The sequence below is a fragment of the Bombus impatiens genome, unplaced genomic scaffold (assembly GCF_000188095.3).
Source record: "Bombus impatiens unplaced genomic scaffold, BIMP_2.2 scf_1112, whole genome shotgun sequence".
Lineage (NCBI taxonomy): Eukaryota > Metazoa > Arthropoda > Insecta > Hymenoptera > Apidae > Bombus > Bombus impatiens.
The window spans coordinates 418,513-445,228 of record NT_177531.1 but is presented as its reverse complement, the minus strand read 5'-3'; the positions used below and the strand labels follow the sequence as shown (position 1 = coordinate 445,228).

Sequence of the window (26,716 nt, the reverse complement as noted above, 5' to 3'; positions counted from 1 at the left end):
GGCTCGTATACCGGCTATTCCCCGAATTGTTTTGTGTTTTATACCAGCTTATATAACTTTGTACCAGCTATACCATCAGAAGCAAAAAACGTAAGAAGTCCGTAAGGAGTCAGGTTACTGGTGCTCGACCTGCGAAATGCCACTTTACGTAGTGCCTTGCATCGAGAAGTACCACAGTCAAATCAACCGAATTTCTTGCATCTTTTTTCTTTCATTTTTCTCGTTTATGAGTTTTATTATTTTTTAAATAATTTTTAAGTTTTTTTAATGACAAAATCTTTTTTAACGACGAATCGTTAATTTTTTTATCGAATAAAAATTCGATTCTTCCTCTTTTTGCTTTACTTCTTTCGTAAAGCTTATATAATAGGACCATTTGCCCTGTATTCTACGTGTATACTCGTCGTTGCTTGATTTCATCTGCGCATCCCGTAAAGGATTCTTCGAACTAAATTCCGCGCTTAGTAGGTTAATGGACAATAGTCCTTAAATGGTTAAAACTGTGTTGAAGATAAAGTTGGTATTGTGTTGAAATATTTTGTTAAATTCATCGTACGTGTGGTGTGTAATGCTCGAATGGTTTTTTTTTTTTCACCGTTAAATTATATCTTAGCATGAATAACTCCGCGGAATTATGTCGATTTTGTGTCTCAAATTTCCTTTTAAATTCCTCGAATGCTTCAGCGTAGAGAGGCATATCCTTTCGTTCTTCGTTTCAATCTGTGTAAGAGTGTATCAACGAAATTTTTGTCGTGGAAGAGACGAGATAGTTCGCTAACGGGAAATCGATGAAACGATGATTCACAGATCTTGGAAATAATTATAAAACGAACGTAACACGTAATCGAGACAGGTAGTACCATATTGTTTGAAATAACATTTCAGATGATATAATTTCAAATGCGCTCGGATTTGATTAAAACGTAACTAGTGGAAATTAGAATACGAGAAGCGTAACTACGATACATTTCGAAAAGTGGGAGAAATGCAAATCGGTGAATAGAAAGTTTTCGTGAATTCGTAAGGTACATAGCGTGAAATATGTAAGTTAACCGAGGGCTGTAGAAAAGGATGCACATTTCGAGTAGCTATTATATGCCGCGGAAGAGGATAGTCGGACAGATAGTAATCGATGGATCCCACTTACGATATCGAAGTTAAATAACCGATGCACCTTCCAACCGTAGCAAGGCAGAGATAAAGCGGTCTCTGGAGATCGCGTAGTAGTTAGCCACGGATTAAAAACCACTGTCAAGACTTTGTTGAATAAAGGTCAGCTTAAAAATAAAGCTGTAAATGTAGGAAGAACTCGACCTAATTTCGTTACCATTGGAATTTTTCTATGGGAATCGAAGTCCTTTCGACTCGAAAGAGACAGAGGGAACCGTTGTACCGTTCCAAGCAGCACCGGTCTATTCATATTCTTTCTCTTTCACGATAACCAAATTTTCTCTAACGATCGTTGCCATCCTTCGTCTCGGCCGATCACCTGGAAACGATTTTCGTGTAATTCGTAGATCGTTTCCTTACGGAATACGTTTCTATTTAAATTTACCGACCGTCTATAAAAATCCAAGCTATGGATAATGGTTTTTTTTAAGTAAAAGATTCCTATATATTTATTTCGTGGATGATTATTAAAGACTGGTTTTCAAGCTTCGTCTTTTAGTTCTGTAATTTTAGCTTCTATCAAGGAAATTAAAACTTGCTTTTTAACTTTTATTTCTAATTTGTCAAATGACAAATTACTGCTATTCTTAACTAGTTTCAGAACTGTAAAGCTTTATTGTCGCGTATATCGAACCTTTGAAAATCAACTTGACCGTTGTAATATAATTTTGCAATAAAAATACATCTTGTCAAAATTAAACAAATGTCCGCGAAGCTTCTGAATGGTAACATATTTGTTAGATCGCTCCGAAAGACCAAAGATACATGCAGCTTATTGAATTATCGACTCTCAACGACATCATCGTACATTGTTCGATAAAAGACCGAGTCAGAGTTGGAAAGAAATAAAATTACAGACTCCTCTGTTCAACATCGGTTCTCGTTTCGCAGAGGGTAAAATCTATCTTATCCTCCACGGGATCGAAAATATCTCTCGGAACGAATCGATCGCCGTAATCCGATTAGCAATTTTGAAAACGCGGTTCTCTCCAAGTACGCCATTCGAAACTACGTACATTCTCGTCACGGGAAAAGTATCGATGCGAACGTAACGCGAACGTGACACGAGTCGAAATAGTTTGAGACGAGCGCGTTTAAGCCAACCAACGGGGAGTTACAGATGAAATTCGTGTCAAATAAATCATATTACATTTCTGGTATAATTAAACTGCCCTGTCGGAGCAACGCTCCCCGCGTTTTCATGTTTCTGCCGTGAATATTCTAATTACGTATCTCTGCGCGTAACACGCGCCTGTTTGTTGCGGTTGGTTCGCATCGAACAACGTTTCTCGTTTTCTGGTCTCGTCGAAATTTTCTTCTTCCGTTGAATCCGCGGTAAAAACTCACTTAAACCTACCGTTGTGTTCGCATTTATACGAGCCAATAGTATTTTTAGACGCGATTTTTCAAACATTCTCGTATCGTCCGCGAGATGCGTGTTTCCAACAAACGTCTCGCAACTTCTCTTTCCGTATACATTTCCGGATTTCTGTCTCAAACTTTTTAGCCACGTAATCGCGGTAATCGCGCCCGTTTACAGCGTAATTGTACGCCTCGTATCAGACCGAGTTAACACTAGAACCACCGATAGTTAACACAAAGTTATTTCTACCAAAACCAGTGAAAATGACTGGTCTTTAAAAATACGCAGTAATAGAATATTTTGATATTTATTGATTTATTGTTATGTAGTACATTTTTCGTATTATTAATCCACCATCCCTGAACGAGGGTTGGGTACATTTATAAAATTGTAGAACCAGTCATTTTGACCGCTGTGGTATTTCCAGTGTTAGCATCCAGCGATCTAGCGATCGATCCGGAATTTTCTTGATATCCGATATCATCATATCGAATGATACGCGGTAAAAATTTGAAAAACGCGTGGCAAGTTGTACAAAACGAGGAAACTGGTTAATTGGGGTTCGATGAACAGATTGCAGGACCCTTTTACACTTTGACAAATACCAGCCATTTTCACTGGTATTGGTATAAGTAGCCTTGATACATAATTATTTTAAGTTTGAATACATAAAAAACAAAATAAAATTCATTATATTATTCTTTTAGTTATCGTTGCGAAAGTCGTTACATCATTGTGGAAAAAATATAACATGAAGTAGGAATTTTAAAATAAAATTGTGAAACCAGTTAATTTGATTGACCAATTAATTTGACGATAGGAAACGCGCAAAAATACCTGAAACTTCCGAGATATATAGCGCTCTCTATGATACGTAGTAGGTAAAACAATTTTCCACCTACGTTCCATTTCTTTAAGCCTACTTATCGTGATAAGAGTATAGCTGCACGTGAGCTAGAGGACGATTCGAATCATGTTGTTGTTTTACCTCGGAGTATCAATATCGTTAGGATACATATAATGTAATAATAAATAAACTCCGGGTAAAACAATGTCGCCGCTACGTACAACCATCAAGCAAACTCGAATTCAAATTCCCCCGACCAGTATAAATAAATGGACGCAATCGTAAGATGATCAGTTTATCAATGAGTCAGTCTCGAACGATCTTATTGGCAATTTATACATTGTCTTTAGCGAATCCGTCTGTACGAGCGTCTTAGCGAATATTGTCTGTACTTACTTATTTATTATTTTTAAAATACACTTGACGGTTTTCAACAACCAGCTATCTCGTCATTTAAACACACTATCAACCATCCAACACACGAGTTTGCATAAATAGCAAAGTGCGCGTGCCTCGCACAGTCAGAAACTTTGGTATTTTTAGTTAGCCGACTGTTAGTATTATTGCGTTCGATCGAATACTTATTACCAGAGTTAGTATATACGTATATGCTTGGTTCTAGGCAATAACAGCGTTCAGAAACAAGAAACAAGTTTGTTCGATGAGTAAAACCACAGGATCCAGGCAACTCTTTCTCTCCTTTATACGTTCAAGATATCGAACATCGATATTCGTCCTCTCTCTCTCTCTCTCTCTCTCTCTCTCTCTCTCTTTCCAAATAACAAATTCGATCCTGAATGGCTCTCGATGCGGCTCCATTAAAATACCGATAATAGCGAGATTCGCTGCCCTTTGAAATCAAAGCGAACCGCGGCTTCTGGTGAATTCAACGCAACCGTTCCTCGTTGCCTATATTATTTCAGGCATTTAGTATCGCACAATAACAGCGTGCACCTTGTTAATCGTCGAGGAAGTTGCAGCGGGTTTCGCGGACTAAGCTCCGTCAATTATTTCGCGGTTTCGCGAGATACTAGGCGCACGTCGATTCGAGAAAATATTGCTGGCACTTCGATTTGCCGATACATCGAAAATTCCCGTTGCTGTACCAATCAGTTTTCGCCTGATAATAACTTTAACCATTTGCGAGCGACTCCTGATTCCTGAAAGGTTCAGGACGTTTTCTATACGAAACGAAATTACAAATTGATCCTCCAGTCGCGTACTAGCTCCTTTTCCACTGGTAATTTCAAGCAATTTTTCGTGTTGCTGGTATCTTTTGCTCGAATGTTGCTCCATTCGACAGGATTAAGACGAAACGCGCAACGATGAACAAATACGTTGGACGATATTCTAGGAACTTGGAAAATTATCGAAGAATTGTATGGAATTTTTTAAAACACAAAGACGTAGAAGCACCGCGTGGATTTAAATGACCCAGTATGCAAACGACCTCGGTGAAAATAAGATTGCAGACGGAGGGTTAAAGATTTAAATACCAGGGATAAAGAAAAACATGTACACAGAGTTTTATGCAAATTTTATTCCCGGTAATCGAACATCGAATATATTAGAGTTTAATTTAACCGTAAGTTAATTTTTACATGCTTTCAAAGTGTGATACGTTTCGAAAGAATGTTCAACGTGTAAGCTTACCGAGATTACTTCCTCCTGCGGATTATCTGTCTGAGCACGCTATACGATTCTTCTCTTTTTGTCCTTTTTCGCACAACGTGTACGTCTCATCTAGCCTTTGTGGTTCAAAGAAACGGAAGACGGTGGAACAAACTGCTCATGGCGTTTCTCATTTGCCGGCCGGTTGTAACGGCGGTATTCGTCCACAAAGGACTAAGCAGTCTTTCGATAAATGTAATTTAAATATTGCTGCCTCGTTATTGCTCCAAAAACCCGTCAATTAGCGAGGACAACTGCGCGTCCACTGACACGGCAAACGGAATGAAAATGTGTCCATTAAACGATCGATACGGCGTTTCTTAAACGCATCGCAGAACGTAGTTACATCTGCTTGTTCCACGTAATACGATTTTACGTCACCGATGTAATATGGGGCACAACACTGGCGTTCCGCGCCTTCGCGTTTCCTAAGCTCTTGAAAGGGAGAGACTGGACTTGTAAAAGGGACACGCGTAAGCGCATAGGGAGGGCAGGCGTAAGCTCGTAATCTCGATAGCGATCTAATCCCCAAAACCGCAGCAGGCAAGAAGAAAGAGCGCTGACGACACGTAGCAAATATAAACGAGGAATCGTGCACACACGAACTCGACCTGATGTCTCTCACGTGCTGCCGTCTTCCGCGATTCTCGCGTGACCACAGCGTGCCTCGATTCGCCATTGCACTTGAAAGATCGCGATGTCACGATCGCCACTCGACTCAGTCGACCCACGGTACAAAAAATGAAAACAAACAGAACACGATACTGGTTGAAACGAGTAAGTGAAAAAAAAGAAGCAAAAAAGAGAAACAGAAAAATATTATGGAGCGAATTTTAAAGCGAAAAGGCCAACGACGACGGATCACGAGAAGCACGGTTCGACGAATTTGATGAAGCTCGTGTGTCAGAACGCGACCAGTCGTCGTTCGAACGTTGCTAGCTGGAAAAATAACGGTCGGATGCGCGAGAAAGGTAATTAGAAGTTGTGGCTGGAGCGGCGTCGATCAAATCGATTCGATGATTTTTGTCCCGACGCGATAGAAAGCAACGCGGTGCATATGTTCGACAGTCGAGCACGATGACGCCATGTGTTTCCAGCTGGATTACGACCAGGGAGGGTTCGATAGACGCAGCGAATTCTAGGGGCGCTATGTAGGGTGCACGAAATGTTTTGGGTCTGTGGGCTTTCGTGCGTCGAGTCGGTGGAGGGTGGCCGACACACAGCCATTCGGCTACCTTCCTCGTTCGGAATCAACTTATGCCTAGCGATGGCTTCGACACGCCTCGAATCCCATTTAACGTTCAAACGAACTTTTCGCTCGTCTCGAATTTCCTACGAATTTGTATTCGTATACAACTGTTCGCGCAAGCATTCGACGACACGACATAAAATATTTCTACGTGTACGTAAAATATCTACGTAAAATATTTCCAAATTTCGTCAGTCGATAAGACAAGGATTACGTAGGTAAAATTTAAGGGTAATCAGAGGACGTATATGATACACGGTGTTGGACAAAATAATAATATTTGTATGTGTAATTTCTCGAAAACGGCCTAGCATTTCTAAATGTAACAAATACAAAGTAAATGTCGCGGCAACGGCGAATTGTTTTCTCCAACAATTTTCAATGATATTGGAATCTGGGGTGCGCGTGGGCCGTCAAATAACCGATACGTTTTCTCCTTTAAAAGATATTTCTACCACTTTAGCTGGCGCTTCATTATCACGCTGGGAAATTGCGTTCGAAACCAATTAATTTTGCCAAATGAAACATTTTTCCATTTTCCACAGTTTCAGAGCTATAGCCTGCCCCGATAGAAATACTCCGCATACAACGTAGCAGTAGCGGCATGAATGGTGGTTCCTGAATCACAATGTCTCACAGAGACGCATTGTATTCGAACAATATCGTACAACTAGAATAACAAGTAGAATAACGAGCGGCAGATTATCCTATTTTAGCTTGAAATATTCCTTACGAAAAGAAAAGGTCCGATTAAAAGGTCAATGCCTTTGGTTGCTCGTTTTGTTTGGCGGTCAGGTCCTTGGTCGTCCGACTGACAGCGAACCGGTGATAAACGGTTAAATTGCAGGTAGACGAGCCAGAAGGAGAGAAGGGGATATTTTGTAGCGGGTTTCCGTGAAAGGTACGGGAATAAGCGTGGCTGCATCGAACGTCGAATGGTCGTATCGGTGGAGAAAGAATAGCCAACAAGGAAATTGCGTGGATATGTCGCCGAGTGTTATAACGGTTCCCTGACTACGAAAAAGCAACGAGACGATACGCATGACTAACGTCTTCTCTACGTCTTAAGTATTCTAATTGCTATTTATTATATGCGAAAATGTTCATTTCACGAATGCTTTCGACGTGTTGAGACACGCATTCTTCAAATGTACCGTAATTTATTCGTTCTCGATCTTGTTAGGAAAAAGCAAGTAAATATATAGAGGGTGGTACAAGCGGAAAGGGGTGATTCTACGCGAAAAAGAAGTCGAAAATATAGAATAATAATATTTTTTTAATTTTTCCATCGAGACAACAATCTACAGTGAGATCAGTTATAACGAGACGTGATAAGATGCACGCGTACCGAGCGAAAATTCAAAGTCGATTTTCTCGAAAACAAAACCTCGAACGAAAAATTTTTATTCTATATTTTCGACTTCTTTTTTCGCGTAGAATCACCCCCTTTCCGCTTGTACCACCAGTTACTAACCACCCTGTATATATGTAGCTGTACATGAGCTAGAGGATAATTCAAATCATATTGTTTTGCCTCAGAGTATTAATATCAGTGTATCAATAGGATACACATAATGTAATAATAAATAAATACCGGGTAAAACAATGTGGCCGCTACGTGCAACTGTTAAGCAAACTCGAATTCAAATTTTCCGGCTTTCCCCCGGCCAGTATAAATAAACGAACGCGACCGTAAGAGTTTTAGTTATCAGTCAGTCGTGCGAATCAATTTGAGTTATCAACGAGTTATCAGCGATTATATTAACGATTATACACTGTCTTTAGCTAATCCGCTAGCGTCTTAACATTATCTGTATTTATTTATTATTTTAAAATATACTTGACGGTTTTCAACAACGAGTTATCTCGTTTTGTAAACAACAAACCATACAACTATCCTCTACAAACATGCATATATAAATGCAATATTAGAAAAATTATGGACTATGCAGGGCGTCGCATAAAACAGTGACTCTACATGGAAAGATAGATAGACGTATCTCACATTTGAAGAGTGCATGTAGATTTTCGTGTCTGATTGTATATACTACATTGAATCATTATAATTACAACTGAGAACATTAACGTTGTTTACACACTTGTTTCCTTCCGACGAGTAAAAGCTATATATATATATCCCTCACGGAAAACTGTGACCGTCGATGTAAGTACACGGTGTGATGTCAGTGTTTTCGAACACACCGTGTATCGTGGTGGTGTTGTGAAAGTGGCGCAATACGTGCATTAGATAGTAGGCAGATGTGTATTTGGTTGACGTGTGATCGAGACTAGGATAAAAACGGAACAAAGTTTAATTACACTTTAAGACGGATCGATATCGCGCGTGTTATTCTTTCGCCGCTACCTCGCCATCCCAACCGTATTAAATATTTCACTCCGTGGCACATTTTATCTTTGCTCGTAGCGCGAAACGCGTTCTCTGACCGTTCTGGCGCGCGTTTTACTTCCTCCCGGTTTTAACTCGTTTCGCTAAATTGCATGTGAAATTCGTTCGAGCGTTTCCCACCATCGGCCCTGTTTATTCTTCGAGTAAAGCCATTTACTCGACGTTCTTGCAATGCTGCCGCAACATCCATAGAAAACTCGAATCTACGAAATGGTGGCTCCTTCCGTCTGATTTTAGTATATTCCTTTATCCACGATTTCAACAGACTGTTCGTTGCGTTCGTTCGTCGTCAGAGGCGCGCTAATTCGACGTCCAACCTTGCGATCGAGTCGAGATACGCGATTAATCACGAAACCAACTAATTCGTTGTTACTTATCGCGTCGGTAACATAGCGCTATAGGAAAATGTTTCGATAAAACACGTATCTTCGGTGAAACGCCATGAATCATCTATTACAGTTTCACGCAGGTCTACCGTGTATCGTTAATATCGAAGCATTAATTTTCTTTTTTATGTAGCTTTTAACGTCGCATCAATCGCACCTATGCGGCTATTAGCGACGACGATGCGACCAGAGTGAGCTTTACTAGTTAGATTTCGCTAAATGACGATATATTTAAAGAAAAAAACTCTCGAAACTTGATTTTTATCACAGAGATATTGGCTCGATACGACAGCCGCTCTGAGGCAAAGTTTTGCAAACGACATTTGTCGCGAAAGTAATCGTATTTAGAACAATTTAAAAGGATATGCTTGACGATAATTTCACACGCCGCAGATTAGATTTTCAGATATGCATGTGCGAGTCTGACACAACAAATTCTAAGTCTGTTCGATACAACTTGATGTCAACGATCTTGATGGCGTTTCCGGTAAATAGGTGCTCGTTAAAAAAAAAAAAAACATTCTTCGTTGATGTCGGCTGTATACGATGCTGTGGAGTTTTTTCTACACGCGTCCTTCCGGCTCGGGTTTCCAGGGGTTTTGCTCTGGTCGTAACGACGATGGTAGAATTCATTTACATTCCATTGGAGAATTTTTAGCCGTACAGCATATCGCTGTCGGTATCAAACAACCAATCTGAAGGAGCTTCGTTTGTACGTTGTGTACAGGTTCACGGATCAGAGTTTCGCAATGTTCCTTCTCCAGTTTCCTTTTGAGCCGATGTAATCTGTTTTTTATGCTCCTATCTATCAATAGAGGGTATACAGTTTTGATCATGTCTGTTAATGCTTTGATATCAACATTGTATTCCTTGGCGATGGCAACTGGATTTTCTATACCAAACGTGTTTTCCAGGAAACTCTGAAATTGGTTATAGCTCAATACGAAATTGTTCTCCGCTTTGTCGAACGCTGGTTTAGCTAGTTTCAGCGTGTCGTCGATTTTTCCTATTGTCCTGTTTAACGACTGACTGCGTTTAGGTTTCTTATTAGCGTGGTCGTTGGTAAGTTTTCTACTTTTAGCGGTGATACGATGCTCGGTATTACATGCTTCGCCGTTAATATTTTTCACGGCGGACAGAGAAGGTGTCCGAGATAATTCCGATAGGCATCTTTTGTAACTAGAATTCTTTAATCTCTCTTTGATACTTTTTAGAACTGTTTCTACGAGACTGTTTACGACAGTGTTCTTCGTACAAGTATCGTCGTCGTCGTTAATACAGTTATTTTTCGTGTCACTATCGATAACCTTGGTAGTTGAAGCATCGTCGTTCGATCGTATCGTATTACCGACGATAGTTTCTGTAGATTTGTCGTTGATATAGCATCGTTTGGTTACGTGGCCTTGCCTTTTGCAAAGAGAGCGAGCAACTTTCTCGATAGATAAAAAAATGCGATAGCGTATATCGTCGTGATAGATTACAAAGGATTCAGGAATTTTTGCCACGTCGCCTGCGTCGATGTAAATTTGCCTCCTGAAGCTTAGAACATGATCGAATCCAGGCTCTCGAATAATCGCTCTGAGGTAGCTGAGCTTCGACGTGGCTTTAATATCACTGTCTGCTAGGAATTTCTCGATGTACTCGTTAGGGATAGACGGTGATACGCCGGAAAAGATAATTCTTTTCGACGAAGAAATTAAAGGTCTTATGCCAACGATAGTGTCCTTGACAACGATCGTCGAGTGTTTGCAGAGAAGTTGAAGAGCGGATTGTCTACTGTCCAGATACACGCATACACGATCGTTCGATATACGAGAAACGAAACGAATAGCAGATTTGCTAGAAAGCTTCGCAATGGCACACGCGTAATCCGTTATAGATGTTCCTTCGATGCTATCGGCGATAATTGCTACTTCTTTGCTGGGGTAGACTCGGTGCATGGTTGCAGAGGCGTAGGTTAACGCAGGTGTAGATATCGGCTGAGCGATCGTTTGGTTTCGAACCTGCTGTACTTGGCAGACCTCGGGTAGCTTCTTACGAATTAGAGTCGTGTTTACGATGGTTGAGAACTTAACGTGACGCAAACGTAAAACGAACAGGAAAACAAAGATACCGACCGATAGATACGACGGCTGGTAACCAACTGAATATTAATAATCATCGTTGAAAATTTGTCGATATCGCTTCGACGAATATCGTAGTCTGTTATGGAGGAAAATTCTTTCTATTCCAAAGTCCCTGACGATGTGTATTTACAGAGAGACATTTCAGTTGTGCGCTGTGGCCAATATTGTTTCGTCTATTTGCAAAGTTATTGCACATCACGTGGCTGGCAACCTCAACGCCGACATCAATGTCAACGTCGCGCTTGATTTCTTGCTCGTGCAGCACGTGCGTATAATAACACGACCGCGATATCAACGAACCATGCATGTCACACGGCGAAAAATGGTACGCGAGAAATGCTCCTAAACGAATAGCAGATCAAAGTGCACGTGGTAACGATGCATGAAACGTGCACCGGGTTACGCTCAAGCTACGTGAGAATGGAATCTTCGGACTTAATTACCTGTTCGTCGATGTTGAAGCCTTTCCAGATAACGTTTCACAGCGATAATATAAGCGCAGACAGAATTAGCAACAGTTAGTAGAGTTACTTGACACGTAAAATAACAATTCTCTATCTGGATTCCGTTTTTTCCAATTATCTTCGTGAAAATATACATTTGCATAAATATATCCGCTGCCTAATGATAACGCTGGCGTTGAATAAGAGTCAGATACGAAAGTGTACATCGACGTTAACGTTAGACGACAGATTACGCGGTTTCATGGAACTTAGAAGTCGATACGTGTATCGTAATGTGTCTCGATGTATTGTACTACGTGTGCACGCGAATCCTTTAAGATCCAGTTTCGTCTAGGTAAAGCGACTTATTCGGCGAGATAACGAGCAGGTCTATACAAATTGGCGGAATTACGTAAATCAGCTCTCGCGATTCGCCCGATCTTAAATTAGAGGTCTTCCAAAGTAAACTACGCGAAACCTGTTCAAGTTCGTAAGATATCAAGCGCGAAACGTCGTTTATTTTCGTCGCTTAGTTTAATCATGATGAATAAGGTTCGGAATTAGGCTACTTATATCGAACTTTGAACATTTCCTTTAGAAATTTCAAAGTGTTGTACGAATAACCAACCGAATGCGTAATTCGAACTCGCTTCTCTCCAATTTTCTGCGAAACTTTATCTAACCAAAGACACAACACAAGTAGACAGTTTGTTTGTTTTTTTTTTTTTTATCAAGTTTACAAAGAAGAACTAAAGTAGCTTAAAAGATATGGCTCTCGCGTGGAAGAGGGACGTTAACGGTCAAGGTGTGAAGCTTATCTCGTTGAAGATTACGCGACCGATTGATTGGCTAAATGTGCGCAGGTCATCCAGGAATATACTTCCGTCGTTCACGTTTTTATAATAACCCTTGTTCCTAACATGCGGCTACTCGATCGCCCATAGATTCCCGCTCACAGATGCTGTACGATTAAAGGGGATGCACCCTGCCTTTTGATGGCCAACTTCGTCAAGTTGGAAACCCAACGAGTTCGCGATTAAGTTCCACGATGAAACAAAATCATTCCATTGGAACTGGAAAATAGAGCAATTTTATTATTTTTCATTGTCGTCTTCTTTCGAGCCATCGAATCTCTTGCTTGCACTAAGTGTACCACGGTTTTACCACGAATTACGTGCCACTATGTATTCTCACGTTAGATATCCTGTAGTTTCTATGTACATTATCGTACATACGTTGTCAGATTTATTTGGAATTTTACATTATTGCACATAGTCCTCGGTTATCGGCTTACGGCGGACTTACGGCTTTACATTTTCCGTTTAGGAATTTTACTAATATAACCGTGATACGATAGTCTCGTCACACTTGCGGAAGATACGTATAAGCAAAGAAAAGTACATATGTACACCGGATGATATATTAAGCGTGGCCGATATATAGAAGCGTGATGCGACGTCGTCGATGAAATTGAAACCCGACAACAAACAGCAAAGGTTTCGAGAAGAGTATCAAGGAGGTGGAGAAACCAGTCTCGGTTACTCCGAAGAGTTAAGAGTTCTGCACCTTTGATTAAAGCGCGTCGTAATATCGCGTAAAGAGACGTATAGAAAGGACCGTAATTAACATTAATAAAAATTGTCTACGCGGTGTTCGGGAAATTTCGAAAAGTTACGTAGATAATTATTCGTTGAAAGTTTACTCTCGACACCGATTTCGACGATTTTTTAATACGTCGCAAAACTCGATTTCAAACGACTTTCACGATAGTGTCGGGCTCTCTTAGCTTCCCAGAGATTCGCAAAAAAAAAAAGAAAAAATAAAACAAAACTGCAGAGCGTAAACTTTTAAATAATTACCGTTTTGCACGACACACGAGTAACGTATTCAGAAAAATTGTACACGATAACCGTTGAAATATTTTTGCAAGCTGTACTGTGTTAACTACACGTCTGAAATAACTTCCAACGTCAGTTCGAAGAATTAATTCGATAAGAGGAGTCAAAGTACTTGATAGTAGGTAGACGTGACGATAACCAAATGGAAGCGTGTTTAAGCCGGTCGAATAACATTTCGGATTTAGGTGTATGCAGTGTCGCTCGTCTTCAGGATTTATCCTGTTCTTCGCCGTTGATGGTTCATTTGCATGATAAAACGGGGAACGATGTAACACTCGAGGACTTTATAAGCTAACGCAAGCTCGAATCGTCTCGATGCACCTCGATGATTGTAACTGTGGTTTAATTCTTCTTGCGGTATTTGCATATGCTCGTAATAATGTTTCTTTGCTGCTTTCTCGGCTCGTTGTTTCTTCACTGAGCGGCCAAGTAGTTTGCTCGTTCTAAGGGCCGAAAGAGGCGAGATTACCTCGACCTTCCGCTCGAATCGATTCGTCTTCTATAATACGCGCGTTCCCTTCGTCGAATTCAACCGAGAATCCTGCAAGCAAAAGGGCAAATAGATTAACAATTTTTTGTTCTTTGAAACATGGTTGATCGCCTCGATTTACAAACAAAATTGGTTCGATAAGGGGCCGTGCTAGTTCGCACCGGATAAAATTTAGACGAGAACTTATGGCCAAAGAGATTAAGCGGTTTAAAAGTTTGTATTCGCTTAAACGTAGTTGATAATTATCGCGACTCGTAAACAAAAATTTGACACAGGGTTCGTTCCAGTTTCCCAGATCGAATATAAACGAGAATCTTAGAAGCAAAGAAATTAATTAGTTGGAAGGTTTTATGCTCTTTTAAACGCGGTAATTATTCCAATTTGTAAAGAACATGGATTGAAGCGGTTTCTAGATTTTCTATAAGCGAACATTCTATGAGCAAAATTTGATCGATTAATTAAATTCAGTCTGTTGAAACGTTGAAACGTTCGATACGGCAAATACACGCGTAACTCCGCAACCAAACAGAGCAGCAGTTTTGGTAACGTGAAATTAATTATCGATTTGGCTATTGAACGAAACCGGTCCAACTAATTATCGAATTTGTTTACTTCTTTATTATATCGTTCAAATTGATTGGATACACGGCCACTTGTTAGCGAGCCGAAACGAAACCGAATCGAAATAAGATCTTTGAGTTTCTCTTAATTATTCTCCGGCAAGTTTTTTTCCAGTTGTAGCACGACGCTGCAGCACTGGAGTTTCTCGGCCGGGATTCAAGTTTCTCGACGGAATGGAAATCTAATTCCGCATCCCGGCTCTTCGCTTAAGGAAGACAGCGAAAGCACATCGACGCGGCTTCTTCGAGGAATTAGAAACGAAGCGACCGGCTCGATGGAACAACTATCGATCTCTTCTGCCGTTAAATTTTATATCTAAAAAGCGAGAAGAGAGGCGGGCATGATCCGGTGACCGATGAAACGACGTTCTCGAAATACGTTCTAACGCGAGGCAAGAAGAACAAAGGCCTCTCACGGGGACGTCTTCTTCGCGGGTCTCATGGGAGAAATTGAAATTTTCCCGCATTATATTCCTAGCTTGGAATTTAATTAAATCTCCTTTAAGCGACCACGAATCGTGTTTTACCGAAATGAAAACGTAATTTAGACTTTTGTCCATGTCGAAGAGGACGAACACCGAGATATTTTCTTCTTTCAAAGCTTTCGGCTTTCTCAACGATGGTTTTGCCTTTTCCTCGAGCGATAAAACACGCGATACGAGATTTTTCGTTCCATCTGCTTGTCCGTATCTAAGCGTCCTAGAAAAATATTTTCTTTCACATTCTCGGTTCATTTTCGCGTGTAAAATAATCTCTTGTCGATCGTTCGCGCCTTAATCGAGTACACGAAAACGGTAGCAAGTTTTTGATCGCGCTATCACGCGATCGAAGGTACTGGGAATTCTCTTGGAGCAATTGATCGTAAACAAACGATAAACCACGCAATTAGAAATAAAGAAAAGCTTCGTGCCGCTATTCCAAATTACTTGTAACATTATTGGCAAATTCAATCGGTAAAAGGAATAACGCGATTTTAGTGTTGTAAATTGTTTGGCATAATTAGAGAATAATTTGACCGTCCGTTTTCAAAATACCGTTTGCCCCAATTAGCGGAATCTGCCAACGTGAAATTCATAAAATTCAACAGAAAACGTACGTCGCTCGGAGCAACGAAAATTTCATCGAAATTGCCACCGTTGATTCCACGTGACTGTCCTTCGCTTTTCAAAGGGACAACTATTGTCCGAGCTTTCTATGGTGTTTCTTGTCTACCATTCATCCGGTCCTGCCATTACGATATCTGTATATCCTGCCTCGGGTTTCGTTTTGTCTCCGAATATCCCCAATGCAAACGTTTTCCAACGTGATATTTAACGACACAATGTCTCCACTTTTAACCCCGCACGCATTTCGCCTCTCTCTTGTCTTTCTTTTTCTTTTTATTTCGTTGCTTAACGCTTTATACCGTTCCATGGCCTTGTCGCTCAACGCGCTGCTTTTATTCACCGAGTATTCCCATCTCGAAGAAATGATTCACGCCACGACTCGGGATACGAGGTGTTAGGATCATCTGTACTTGATTTTTTAGTAAGTTTTCATCGATTTACACGAATTATTGAAAAGTGGAGCTGTGGCCGCTTCGGTCTAAAAAAAACCGATCGCTACTCGATTCTTAGAAAAAATATCCTTCGTGCTGGTAAGCTCGCGTATCTTAAAGAGATAATAACAAGCGCAAATAAGAGTAAATTTTTAGGTAAATTTTCAAGAATAATTCTTCTAACGCTATCGTTGTTACCTAGTTTGTAGTTTCCCAGTCGATTATCGTATGCCTCGAATGACCTCAATTGCTCCTGACCATACTCTGACGTTAGATAAAAACGTAAGCGCGAACTGTGACTCGCTGGATCTCGAATTCAACATTTCGTTTTCAATAGAATCTATGGGACGTCCGTTGTCAAAAGTTCCGAGATAAAGCAGCTCTGTATTTTATTACGCTGTCGTTTATTCTAAGCCGTAGGTCCTTTGAGTTCGCCGACTACGAGTTTGGAATCCTTAGAAGCTGCGACACTCTTTTTCTTTCTTTTTTTTTTTCTCTCCAAGTTCTTACTCGATGGACATCAGGAGATTTCACGGAACCGTAAGGTTGATTCAAAAGTTAGGAAAAGGCAGGACGCCAAGTTCGGCGTACGCTTTCAAACGAGGGAAGAAAAAACACAAGAGTAGGCGGTGCTGCGAGCTGTCGAATAACGCGTTTAGTCTCCACGAGCCTGGGAAGCTTATTACCAACCGCAATCGCCTAATTTTGGATAAGTGGAAAGAAGAAGTACTCGTGGCACTTGGAGGTTATAAACGCACACTTGGTTAGGATTTTTCGCGCGACTACCAGAAACTTCTTTCTCGAAGTTTACCTTTTTCTCAGTCGGATTAACACCTTGATGACGCACGTGCACGTGCAAAGTTGAAAACTGCGTTTTGTCACGGATGACTCAATGCTGATTCAAGTTTCTTTCGAGGCGGACTCTTCTTTTGAGAATGAACGCCATAGCACGCGCTATGACTCACTTAAGTTTATGATCAAAGTATACATTTTAATTAGGTCTAATTTTTCAAACGGAATACGTAGCTCCGTTACTAACGAGATTCTATATGGCAAAATGAATCTCGGTAGTTCCAGGAAAATTAGAATAATTTAATCTTCTTTCTGTAATAATTCTTCTTTCGAGTTGTATCGTACCAGTACGTTAGTCTCGTAACAGTTACGATTCAATGTTTCGTTACTTTTCGTATTAACTTCCTGCGATCCTACGTCGAACCGAATTCGACACTCCGTTTCGTTCGACTCTCCTCATTTTTTACGCCTAAAGGACAGGTTTCGCTGGCGTTACGCGTTAACCGGTTTAACTGAGTTCGTATACACGTCGACCGAAAACTTTATTTCGATGTGGTTGACGCGTATACTCGTCGTGTGAAATAAAAAATTGTCATTTACTATAGAAAATTTTAGTAAAAAGTAACATGCACGGAATTTATTTATGGTACGTTCGTTTTATACTTGCAGTAAATCTATTATGTGTTTTAAAAAAAAAGTTGGATTATTTGATTATTCTCTTTGGTATATCGTATCGTGGTATCGTACAACGTATCGCTTTTTCTGAATTGAATCGATTATTTTCCCCAACGTATCCCCATTTTACCGCGTATATTGCCTATTCCCCGAATTGTTTCCCGTACTTTACCGCGTATTGTTTCTTCGTTTCGTCTACTTCACTGTATTATTTTTTGGCAATTTTAAAATGTTTAATAACAATACCTGCTTCAGCGACGAATCGTTAATTTTTTATTCAATAAAAAATGTAATTCTTCCTCTTTTTGCTTTGCTTTTTTCGTAAAATTTATAATTACCATCATTTGCCCTGCGTTCCACTTGTATACTCGTCGTTGCTTGATTTCAATTACGCACCCCGTAAAAGACTTCTCAAACTAAACTTCCCAGTTAACAGGTTAAAGATATTCGTAGACCTAACGCGTTCGCTGCGATATTTTTCATCTAAGGGCTGTATTTAGACGCTTGTGCCTAATTTGTTTTTTGTTTTTCTCTCGTTGTTCGATTCGCAAGGTAAACAGAAACCGTGTTTCCCAGTGATGTCTCGGAAAGATTAAAGGTTCCGGCTGTAGCTTAGCGACAGAGTCGCACGTAACGGGACGCAGCGTGTTTGAATTCTGTGAAAAATGGGTTAACGTAGCCGCGGGCGTTAGAGGTTCTCTTGAAAGAAGACTCGGAGTAAAGCGAGAACGTTTGGTCCGCTGGCAAAGCTTCTTCGTTTTACACGATATCATCGCGCATTAGTTCGGCCGTGAAAAAGTAGTATCGTCCATTGCATATCGCGTGCGGCACGTGAGACGTCACAGCGGCTGACCGGCTAACATGCGAGAACTTAGATTTCTGCGAACATTCGCAACTTCTTTCCATCTTCTACGAATTGTCCAACAAAGTTCGCGTCGCGTTACGTCCACGTGCTTCGCAATTTTTTGTCTTGCGAACGTTTCGTGAACACGATAAAAAGTGGCTAAAATGTCTTTTGCTTACACAAAGTGAACTGAAAAGAAAATTTTGATCTCGAAGATCGGCCACGTCTTTCCGGATGTCTGCTGGAAATCGAGCAATATTTTCACGCGAATCAAATAGAAATCAAAGAAATTTACATAATCACGGTTAATTTCTCTGCTAAAATAACAGGGAAATAGTGGAAGAGGACGTATGATAACATCGTTTCTTCGTAGATCCAATCCAACCACAAATATCGAAGCACCTGTTCATTAAAGAAACTCAAACAAATTTTACTTTAGCCGATATCGCACGTGTAAGATACGCGTGAAATAAGAAATAAATAGAAAATAAATGTAGTAAAACGCATTCGATTTGAGTGTCGCAGGACTCGTGTCCTGATACTTACGATCGGCAGTGTACGTTTCCTTCTATCGCAATCTTTTACGCAATCGTATTCTCAAACTGTCACGAGAAAACACAAAGGAAACCCGTTCTTGGCAAATTGCGGTTATCGGCGAATACCAGGAGGAAAAAACTCGTTAATGAAAATTAAAGTAATCGCACGGCTGATTCTATATCGATGCATCACCTGTTACGTGGCAACAGGTGGTCTTTTGTCGAAATGAAAAAAAAGGGTACCGTTTTTTAACGCTTTTTCATTCGGTCGTGAAACGCAGCCCACGAAATTTAGGACGCTCTTTTCTGCCTTCGAAATTTTCACGACTGTCACTCGTCGCAATTCCAGTTCGTTGGATTTGTTCGAACGTCTGGACGCTCGGGTTTCTAAAAAACTGTCCTTCGGAAAGGAGCTCGTACGCGAGTTTCGAACGAACGTGAAACGATTGTGGGAAAATCTCGCATTTGTATATCTTCTCTTTTGATCTACTCGTCGCAAGCTACACAATGTATATCTTCTTGCGTAACACGATTTTCGTAGATTTCGAGGTGACCTTGCGGACGCGTATCGAGATCTCCCTCGCGCAGAAATTCTCCAGTGAAACGACACGCAACATCCAGTAACGGGACAAAAGCACAGAAGCGATTCGACTGAATTTTACTTAACGAGACGTGTAACGTCCATTGTTTTCTGTAGATTATCGCCTCGATTACCTTCGTATCATTTTCGTGGCAAGAGGCTGATTTCCATTTACAAAAGCGTCGTACGTACCGTTCGACTTCAAACGATCTGCTCATGCCTCGTTCACTTAAAATAACTTTATGGCAAAAAGCGGTAATAGTCTAGTGATGCCATGTATTTATATCTCCTTCTTTTCTCTCTTTCTTTCTTTTTTTTTTACGTTCAATGCGGCACACAAAATCGAAGGGAGAGCCTGGTGTCTGAAGTCGATCTTTTCATAACGCGCGTCCATTTATCCAGCCGCCAGCAGCAAAAAGTAGGAAATCCCGATGACGAGTTTCACGCGTTTCACGCTGACTGTGTTCAATTTATATAACGTAATTGTCGAAACACAGATTTCGCCGTGTTTCGCATGCAACTACTAAAACTCGTTTACACGAGTTTAGTGTTTCATAAATATGGAACATCGTCTTTAGAAAATGATGCTATCGCGAATTGATTTTCTTCGTTCGCAACTATCGTTCTTAGTACGATCGAGACACTGAAATTACACTGCCACAAATCCGCTAGAAAGAATAGAAACGATATCAACTGGCAATCGCGTCGGAGATTTTTATCTAACTCGTTACGTCGTTTTTTTCCTACGAGTCGTTTCGAAACGCGAGGCGAATTTTCGATCTACGAAAAGTTGTTTGACGAGTCGGCAGATCCGCGGCGATATAATGGCCACGTTTTATGAGAGTAACGTGCCGGCCAATAGCCAGCCGTGCTACAGAAATACGTCTATTTGCGTGCTTGGTCACGCGAGAATTTGCGCGCTACGCAAAATGCAAAACGGCGCCTAACTGCGTCGCGAACGCTGCCGGCCGAATTCGAGCAGAGACAGAGCTCCGAATCACTGGTACTTTGCGTGGAATCGTCTGGACGATAGTCAAGTAGCGTATCGTTAATTTCCCCGTGGAGAAGCAACGAATTTCAAAGGCATTTTCCTTCGGAAGATGCCATTAAGTACAGTTGCTATGCAAATGACAAGGCCTTTTCCTTTTTCTTCCTTACCTTGTCTCTCTTTTACTTCGCGACGACGTAGGAAAATGAATTCCGCTAAATAGAAAGGACGGCTGAGCGGAAGTTATTGCTTACCCGGGACGTGCAACGATTTAAGTAAGCCGTCTACGATATCGGAAATGAAATCAGCCGGTCAGTCGGTTGACGTTGTAGACGTTTCAAGCATAATGAAAATTCTATTTTGCCTGTTAACGCGCATCGATATTTGGACGCTCCGAGATCGTTGCGAATGTATAAAATGTACAGTTGTTCACGGCAGTGCTCGTACGCCTGCCATAAGAAGGTTTTATGAATATATTACGAGTATTACGTGGAACGTTTTAAAATTTTATTGTTGAGACCAATCTCGCAATATATAGAGAAGTTACGAGACATTTACTGCGAATATACGTGTATCTAGTAAAAAAAAAAAAGAAAAAAAAAGAATAGTATATAGCACGAATAGTCGTCATGAACATTACCTGGATATCGAGACTTATTAAATCTAATTGATAATTGTGGATAATTGTGAATAATAATGAGATTCTAGCCGCGTTTGCAAAAAGTTTATAAAAAGTTCATATAGTATGAACCGTGTATTACGCATAAATATAGAACTCGAGCGACGCAGAATAGACATATTGCCTGTTCCAAATGAAACATTGCAAAGCAATTCGACGTAGATTATATGAAAAAGCAAGGAACGAAATTAACAGTAGATAAACGTTGCTCTACCACGACGTTGAAAATATAGGAAAGATATCAATCTTTTGATCGAATTGCAGCAGGTGCCTAAAGACATACTTCAGCACGCTAACGTATATCGAAGTTTCTCAGCTGTATCTCAGCTTGGCAAAATTGGACAGGTTTTCGAGTTGTAGTTAACACGAGCGTGGAACAAAGTTGCGTACGGAAGAAAGCGACGAGCAGAGGGTAGCTCGCGATCCACGCAAACCCACAGAGAGGGATGATTTGCGTGCTCGGTCACGTGAGAAGTAACGCGTAGCACGGAATAAAGCTCTGTACAATGTAGACGCGGTAGAATCGCGCAATCGATAGATAACTCGTAGTCTGGGCTGGGCTCTAGTTTGGTCGGGAGACGTTGAAGGCAGAATAATAGCTATTCGTCACGAAGCGGTGCAAGCCTCCGAGAGAAACGGCAGCTCGGATTAATCTTATGCAAAACATCGGAAAGAGAGAATCTATCGAATCGTGCAATTTCCACCGCGTTTTCCTTTTTTCCCAGTTTTGTCCTGTGGCTTCGTTACCGTTTATCTGACCACCGAGTCGATCGTCGCGAGTTACGGATTTCACCGATCCATTGATTCTAATCCTTGGAGATCCTGTATCGAGCTGGAACCCGCGTTATTTCGCTCAATTTTTTTACAATTCTCCATTTGCGAGATACGTTGCGCCGTGTTACGCATCGACGCGTTAGCACGTTGACTGCCGCGCGTGTTTTCAATAAAATCCATCCTTCAGGGATTTGTGGTATAGATTATACTGACCAAATGATTTCTTATGCCACTGTAGAGCACGGTTGGTCGTGAGGTTTAAATGACGAGATAACTCGCTGTTGAAATCATCAAATGTATTTAAAAATATTTAATAAATTCGCTAAATAACAGATTTAGTAGATTCGCTAAAGATTGTGTATAGATCGCTAATTAGATCGCTCGAGACCGAGACTGAAAAACTGTTCGGCTTACGATCGCGTTTATTTATTTACTGGTCAAGGAAGTAGCGGAAAGTTTAAATTTCTCTTTATTTGACAGAGTTTATTTATTATTACGTTACGTATGTCCTAACGGTGTTGATACTCCGAGGCAAAACAACAACATGATTCGAATTGTCCTCTAGCTCATGTGCAGCTACATCGCCACAATTAGAAAAGGAATCAAATAGTATCGAAAACTTGGCATTCAACTTCTTCTGGGAATTTCTGTTGTAAACGCTTTGACGGTTTACAAAATTGCAACAAGGAAGGATGTAACTATTAGAAGATTTAGAGAATTATTAGCTGCAAAATTATTAGGGTTGTCTGAAAATACAGAAAATCCTTGTCTTCGACGGAGTCGGCATAATATCATCGTTCGGAAAAATGATTCCGGAAGAAGCATTAGACGCGCATGCAAACTATGTTATGCGGATAAAGACGTCGAACGGACCGACCAAAGACACGAGAGAATTTAAAGAAAACAACAACTCATTGTCCAAATTGTCCGACCAACCTCAGCTTTGATAGAATGCTTCAAAGTTTTACGTTCTAAATAATTTTCTTAATAAACCATTTTCGTATTACTTTTATAACTTTCTGTGCAATATCTTTTCAAACAATTACGACAATCCTTCGCAAGTAGTCGAATAAGCGTCACCCGAATACGAGTGACACTGCCCGACCAGAAACTTTTCTGTCAGCCGAATATGGGTGACGCGACAATCAACGTGTTAGGAACACGTGGATGTATTGGGTTGGCAACTAAGTGATTGCGGATTTTGTCAGTACCACCTAATGGCAGTACCACCTAATGACAAAATCCGCAATCACTTAGTTGCCAAATCAATAGACACGATATCGGCTACAGAGACGTACAGATACATTGAAATTTTAAACAGCTTGTTGTGGAAATAGGCGGAACTCGATTTGTCTAAAAACTGGACCCTCTGACGTAGTTGCGTTATTCTTGACCTGCCCACTACATTTCTGTCGGGAATTTAAGCTCTCGATGTATAATAAAACCGAGCAATACGAATGACGATTGTTATCCCTTCGTTTTCTTCTTCAGCCTCTTTCAAATTGACAATTTAGAGAAGCTTTCCTTCGTCGGAACGTCGTTTGATTGGCCCCGAATCGATAGGATATTGGTAAATATTTTTCTCCTTTTAGAAGACGAAATGTTTTACGACTGTTGCAATACGAAATTGCGAAGGTAGGAAAAAGGAGCCGTTATATGTACTTTTCGAATAAAAGACCAACTTTCCGAGCGAGAGAATCGATCTCGTTCGGCTGGTATCGAGATTTCGTCCCCGTAGACGTCCTTTACGTTCCACGAGCGACACAAAACACATCGTACACACGGTGAGTACGACATTGCGTCATTTCGTTTCCTTCGGAGAGGAAAAACGAGATATAATTTTATATGATCGCATTTATACCACGAATTGTTTCCCGCCGAGATACTAGGCAGTAGCACGAACAGCTTAATCATAGTTTCTTCGTCGGTTCGATGCATATTCAATTACCTGAGTCATCGAACTGTTTTTGCAGAGCCGCGTTTCGTATACTCCACATTTTGCAACACATATTTTTAATCATCGCTAGACTTGCCGACAAAAATTAATCGTTGTGTATAGGATAGCGAGCGAGCGTAGAGGCAGAGGGAAGCTTCTTTTACGTCAGTTTCAACGTACTTTTCTCATTAAACTGTAATCCATAAGAATCAACAGGATCCGTAATTGTAGCGCGAAATAAAAATTCCAATGTCATTCTATATCCGTAGGTAAATTCAAGAAGGAATGTATTTCTTGAATCTTACAGACATATAACGGAAACGAAACTCTTCGATTAGTCGAATTTACGAACGAGCATTTTCCCCTGTACACATCCGTCGCCGTATGTACACGCAATAAATAAATATTTATGTTGCTCGTCGGCCGCCACTGGAGAACAAAGGAGGCAAGAGGGAAATGGTGAATATAGAAGGGGTGAGAGGAAAACAGAGTGTACGAAGAGAAAGGGAAAGGAACAGGAAGGACGGGATAAAGGTAAAAGCGTGGGCGGAAGCGTAGAAGGTGGAAAGGAAGGAAGCAGAAACAGAGGGGAAGGGAAAGGGGACGAGAAAGACGGAAAACAAACGACGAGAGGGCGGGAAAGCGGGAGGCGAAAGAGAAGAGGACGAACTAAAGAAGAAAGGAAATAAAGGGACGAGAAACGAAAGGTGGGGAAGGAAGGGAAGCCCCATTATCTACTACGCGTGGCTGGAAAGTTGGCTAGCAGGATGACACGCGGGGCTAAGAGACGTATTTTGCTGGCTCTTCGTTCGACTTGTAAATGTGAACATTTCGCCCTCTAACGAAAATATGTGTGCCTTATTTTTGAGACTGTGTCAGGAAAGCTGCTGCTATTACGCTATAAAGCGATCCGACCTGAAATCCTAGCCAACTTTCCAGCCACGAATGGTATACGTGCGTACGTACTTGTTGGGAACGATGTATGGTTGTTCTCGATATTATACTTGGCTATAGACAAGGCAGGGAAATGTTTCGAGATCGATGGAAACTCCATAGATTGATTCTAACAATAATATTTAATCGATGAACGCTTGGACGAATCGTGCAATTTGAGTTTACCATTGCAGTAGCGCTGATCGTTAAACAAACTATTTCAACTTCGTACGATACATATCCGTGGATTATGTAAGAAAATAAGACGCAGTTACTTTCGATCGTTAGTTTGCTATTAATTCGTACGCGTTAATTCGCGTACTTATCGTTGGTAAGCTTTAGGCATCGGTTAATACGAAGCGAACTAGTGCTCACGTACTCGTTGCGTATGCGTCACGTCGTACATCTGAGAAAAAGTCTCGATGGGACGATGTTTGGAAATTCACGAGGTAGCCAAAGTCGAGATAAAATTCATGAATTCTGATCTTCGGCTCGATACATCGACGTACGAGCGACAGTGCTAGCGGAGCGCCGTAAAAAAAATGTTACGGCTTCGACCGACAACTTGACGATATTCTGTGGAACGGCGATATCCATTTCGCTAGTGTTGGCAAAAATAACGATGGGAAAGGAATTTTTCGCTTTCCAAAGTGGCCGAGAACCGGCTGTCAGCGTAGACGACGGAATACGATGAAAAAGAATCGCGATAACAAAGAGGCGCGGGTCAATCTGCATGCCCGGGGCAACAGTTTTCATCGGTGGGAAGCAATTAGAAAAGTCCTCGAATAAATCCGAGCTTTTAAAACGCGTCTCGTGCGCGGTCGTGTTTCCTCGTCGTGAAAAAAACGATGGAAATGGCCGTGGATGGGGCCAAAGAGACGATCTCGGGCAATCGGACAGCTTGGACTTTAGTATCGGAAGTCAACGAACAGAAAGAAACGCGCCTCGTTGTGTTTAACCCTCTTTAGACTCGAACTCTCGAAATACTATCGTTGCGTATACCGTCGCTCTAATTGCATGTCATTTCAACTGGAAAGGAATTTGCAAGCTTAAAACTTTAAAACCCACGATATTTCGTAACGAATACATTTTGCCGATACGTTTTTATCAACTTGGAAGCTATCAAGAAACAATTTGTCAAGCAGTAAACTGCTCTGTTTCGATAATCCATCCTCGCTCATATATTTCAAAATACACTCTCTATAAAACAAGAAGAAAATAGATGCGATTTATTATATTCTTTCTGAAATAATATCGATATCGATACCAAGTACCGCAAATCGGATGCTTTTCGCTATATTTGTCTTCCTATGGTTCCTTTCGTAAATTTGTTATTCCGTTCGAATCGGTTCAGGTAAATGTGACGAGTAGGTAGGTGTCCTGATACTTACGGGTATACACGCAGCAATGCGAATTGTTCGCGTGTTTCGTCAAACCACCTGAAGTCTGTCTACCTATTCAGCTTGCGCTAAATCAGCAAAAGAATCGCGTTTTAGTCGCGGTACCACTTGACTCGAGGTGTTGGTAATCAACGACGAAGCGAATCGCGTGACACAGCTAACCCGAGATTACTTTAACCGCGTTGAACGTACGAACTAGTCGAACGTTTGAGAGGGCTGCTTTCTCGCGAACGAGTGGAAACGATTCGATTGTAGTTGTTTTGAATTGCAGATGGTAGTGGTACAGCAGGCGCTGGAATTCGGTTGGTAGTGGCGCGTCCCGACTGTGGAGACCACCTGGTGAGAGGAGCAAGAGAAAACCCGGGATAGCCG

The 26,716-nt window shown here is 41.0% G+C and overlaps 1 protein-coding gene across 3 annotated transcripts in view; it reads left to right on the top strand.

Annotated features, from left to right (window-relative positions):
* The window catches only part of LOC100749304, a 57,379-nt gene that overhangs the window by 10,307 nt on the left and 20,356 nt on the right, over positions 1 to 26,716 (top strand). The gene's annotated exons all lie outside the window — the stretch shown is intronic.